General features: G+C 49.2%; 1 protein-coding gene across 1 annotated transcript in view; it reads right to left on the reverse strand.

Moving 5' to 3' along the window:
* SYN1 (synapsin I) overlaps positions 1-4,644 on the reverse strand; it is a 581,514-nt gene that overhangs the window by 308,205 nt on the left and 268,665 nt on the right. The gene's annotated exons all lie outside the window — the stretch shown is intronic.

Consider the following 4,644-nt stretch of genomic DNA (forward strand, 5'->3'; position numbering starts at 1 on the left):
ACTAAAGATGACTTTAATAATTAGATAGTTGTTTATATTTCCATATTTATAAATGCAGTATGCTATTGTGGCTGATTTCAAATGTTTTGATTCACTACCAGTGTAAGCAGTGGCAGCTTCTCCGCTAAGGCGGAGGAGCGGCGCCCCACACCTTCACAGCAGTGAAATAAAGGAAACATAAAATGATAATAACTCGAGGTTATTATAATTTTATGTTTTCCTGCAGTGGCAGGTTTGCGGGCGGGGCTGATCTGATGACAGAGGAGCAGGGGAGGAGTGGTTTGCCCACACTAAGTGCACATTAATGTAAAGCCGCCATGCGCACTTTGCAGGTTCTCCACGCAGGCTGCATTATAGCCTGGTGGGGAACATGCCCAGGCTCTCATTCCCTGGCTGAGCACGGAACCACAGCGCTCAGACCAATCGCAATGCTGTATTGCAGCGTTGTGATTGGTTCAGGGGAGCCTGGGTGCTTCCTGTTCTGGCCCAGTGGAGAGATGATGATGGAGAGAGGGAGGAGAGATCCGGTGATCAGGTACTTTTCCTTTCTTTTTTAAACCCCCTTACCGCCCCCGGCGATCTGTGCCGGCCGCCACTGAGTGTAAGCATGTATAGAATAAATGAGAACCCATTTCAGAAGGGAACTTAAGTGCACAATAACCTCTCCAGCAGCAGTCAGTACAAAGATTGTTTATAGTTCACTACTGAGTGTCATACATAAAGTGTCAATAGGCAGCAATATCATATGGACACCAAGTTTTCCATGGTGTTTAATTTGCACTAGACGCCTGACAATGTCTCTCTTTGAGAACGTTGCATGTGGAGTTATTTTCCCACTTTGCAGTCCCTATCCAAGGGTTCGAGACACACCCTGGACCCCATTCGAATAACAAATGAAAGACTCGGGCACTGGCAGAAGACCCGTCCCCACCCTTATTCAATTTGAGAGCACCATACATTGTCAGCGGGTAAGCACCCTACTGTCATTCAAGCTAAGAAGCACAACATCAGGTCAGATCCTCACCATCATTAAATAGAATGACTCAGACACTGCACTAGACCAAACACCCACAATCAGTAGAGTGAGTGTCCCAAAAACTGGCACCAGACTAGAGTCCTGCAGTTATTCCACTGATGGCCCCCCTCAGTGGCAGCAGTAAAGAATTCATCATTCACGATGATGGAGCGCGCTGCTCTCTTTAAAATGTTTGCGCTGCCGCATTTATTATACATCCTGCAGAATACGCCTTACTCGGTGCCGGACGGGGTGTTTCAGCGCATTTCCCATGCCCTGCGGACGCTGCTCTGGGACGGAGGGAATCCGAGAATTGCACTGAATAAACTCACACGGGGAGTGTATGATGGAGGGATGGCCCTACCGGGCGTTTGGTTCTATTACTGGGCGTCGCAACTCCAGGTCGTTAATGACTGGGTCTATGTGGCAGCCTCGGAGCCAGCTTACAGGGTGGATAGGTACGCCATGCCGGAGGGTAATTGCGAACCCCTCCTTTATTCACGAAAGCCACAGAGGGATCTACCCTTGCACACGGCGGAGGTGCTCCAGTGCTGGAGAGAGGCCAATACATTTCTGGGATTGACAGGGACGGTAACGGGCAGAACCCCGCCTTGGTTTGGGGATCAGCTGACAGAGGTAAAGAGGCTCGCTGGCTTCAAGAGCTGGAAGTTGATCAGAATCGAATACCTGGGGGATGTTTGGAGAGGGGGGGCCCTCAGATCCTACAACTACCTAAAGAAGGAGTACCAAATGCACGACTCCCAACACTACCACTACTTACGTCTCTCACATGCTCTACGCACCCATATCCCGCTGGGGACTTCAATTCCCGAGTATTCACCAATGGAGGACAGGCTTCTGCTCGACCCCATCCTGGAGAAGCCGTGGCTACTATCTATTGTAAATTGATAAATAAAATGCCTGACTCCCTGTTGTCTCTGCGGGCGAAGTGGGAAGGGGATATTGGCAGCCTAGAAGACGATGACTGGCAGGACGCCCTGCAGAGCCCGCATGGAATAGCGGTAAGGGTCCGGTTCCGGCTAGTCCAGTTCAAAATTTTACACAGGGTATACTATCCGCGTATGCACCTGTTCTCTTGGGGCAGGTGTCTGTCTCCTTTGTGTGCGAGGGATTGCCAGTTAGAGGGAACTTTCTATCATATCCTCTGGGACTGCCCGAATGTGGTTTCCTTCTGGACCAAGGTGGCTCGCACTATGGAGATTGTCGGGAGGCAGCCGGTTCCGGTGGGACCCAAATGGTTTTTACTAATGATCAAGGGCCCGACAGATTGGTCTAGATACACCGAGATCTGGCTAGCCTTAGCGGCTGGGGTAGCAAAAAGAAACGTAGCAAGGGGCTGGGGGCGCAGTAGGCCCCACAATGGGACCAGTGGCGACGAGATTTAGATTGGTGTCAGAGAGCGGAGGAGACAGTTTACAAAGCTAGGGGGTGTGTGAAGAAGTGAAGGAGGATCTGGGGCCCCTGGAGGAAGTACCGGGGCATGCGGGGTGGAGCGGGAGAGGTGTGACATGAGGGATGCTACAATGATTCAGCATGACTTGTCCTTGAATGTACCATGTAATGCTTCATGCTTCTTGCTATTTGATCACTGCTATGTAATATGCGAGTCTGTGAGCGATGTTAATAAAAATAATTTTTTTAAAAAAAGAATCCATCATCATTTTTTAGCTCACTTCGCCACCTCAGTTCAGACCCAGCTATATGCAAATCAGTCTTGACCCTGTGCCTCATGGGAACAGTCCAGCCCGAACTGCCAAGCCATGTCTTCCCTGGACCGGAAACAAGAATCCTGGGACTGGTTTCTGGTTAACACCCTTCATCAGGCAGGCTAGCTTGAATCCAGTGGCAAAGTTAGCAAGGGCAATAATTCAAGTGTCACCATGTCCCTGTATGTCGGGCACTCCTTTGGTTCTCGTGGAAAAGTTAGCAAGGGACCCACTTCTGGGTATTCTGAACTGAGGTGGTGAAGTAAGCTAAAGAACGATGATGGATTTAACCCAGATCTGTGACTGGGGGTGAGTGTCTGAAAAGTTTCAGTGCTCCATCCATCATCTCCTTGTCTTTGCTTTGTTTGCCCTAAGTTGGCAGGGTATGCCCAGACGTGGGTCTCTTGCTCACTTTTCCACTGGATTCAAGCTAGCCTGAAAGATGAGGACTGTTAGTGCGAAACCGTTCCCAAGATGCTTGTTTCCGGTTCAGGGAAGACCTGGCTTGGCAGTTCGGACTGGACATTTCCCATGCGGCACAGGGTCAAGACTGATTTGCCTATAGCTGGGTCTGAACTGAGGTGGCGAAGTGAGCTAAAGAACGATGATGGATTCAACCCAGATCTGTGACTGGGGGTGAGTGTCTGAAAAGTTTCAGTGCTCCGTCCATCATCTCCTTGTGTTTGCTTTGCACGGCACACATGTCCCAATTCTAAATGTTTTTGCATCTAATATTCATGGATAATGATGTGCGTAATATTACTGCAAATAATCTACGTGCCCTCCCCCTCTCATTTCTCATATGTGACGTCCTATTTTTATGTAGAAGATACTTATTTATAGGGGTGCATGTACCATAAATACAATATTTGTCTGCAAAATGTCTGTAAGGCTCTCACACATCACCCACATTAAAAATAAATTAAAGAAAAAACACTATTTTAAACAATCTGTTTAAGAATTATTCACGGTCATCAGAGCAAGATTCTTTGCAGAACAGAGCTGGCTCCATTGTGGCCCCTGAAAAGCGGGCCCTGGGCCAGAGCCCACTTTGCCCATGCCTTAAAATGTCTCCATGTGAATTCCTGCTTGCATCACACGCCGAGCTGACGGCATTCGCTGCTACACTCTGTGACACTCACTGCGCACATTATATCGACCTAAGAAGAATGAAAAGCTGAGCCAAACCTCCCATAAACGGTAAATAAAGTACGGACAGACATTTGCAACGGGTGCATTACAAATTATTGTATCTTCACATTTCTATAGTATTACAACCAGAACATTTAGAAAAGTCAGTGGCGTAGGAAGAGGGGTGCGTGGGTGTGGGCCGCCCCGGGTGTCATCACTGAGGGGGTGACAAAATGTCACTGAGGAGGGGTGACAAAATGGCAAAAATGATGTGTAACTATGTTTTTTTCCCCCTTATTTTCATAATTTCAATGTCGGCGAAGGGGGTGACAAGAAATTTTCTGCACCGGGTACCACCTGACCTAGCTACATCACTGAGAAAAGTGACACAAAAATAGATGTATTAACATAGAGTCCAACACTGTCCCCTGATTTCAACCGCAGCCCCTGTCCCACGTTTACTTTTTGGACGAAACTCTTTGAAATCCGCCTGAGGGTGTGTGTTGGGGGGGGGGGGGGCAAGCGCGCTTCTAGGGGGGCTGGGGGGCGACCCTACTCTCTTCATGCCGCCCACAGAGCTCGCCAAGATCTGAGCAACAGGAAAGCTGCGGTGGCGGCACAAAACTGAGGCAAAAAACACACTTTTCCTATTACATCATACCACAAGCATCACTTTTACTTTGCCTGTTCGGACGGGGGCGTGGAGTTCCCGAGCTGGGCCTCGCCCGTCCAATGGCAGCCGAAGGCGTGGGCAGGGGGGCGGGCCTTCGG

This window comes from Lissotriton helveticus, chromosome 10 (assembly GCF_964261635.1).
Source record: "Lissotriton helveticus chromosome 10, aLisHel1.1, whole genome shotgun sequence".
In the NCBI taxonomy this organism is placed as follows: Eukaryota; Metazoa; Chordata; class Amphibia; order Caudata; family Salamandridae; genus Lissotriton; species Lissotriton helveticus.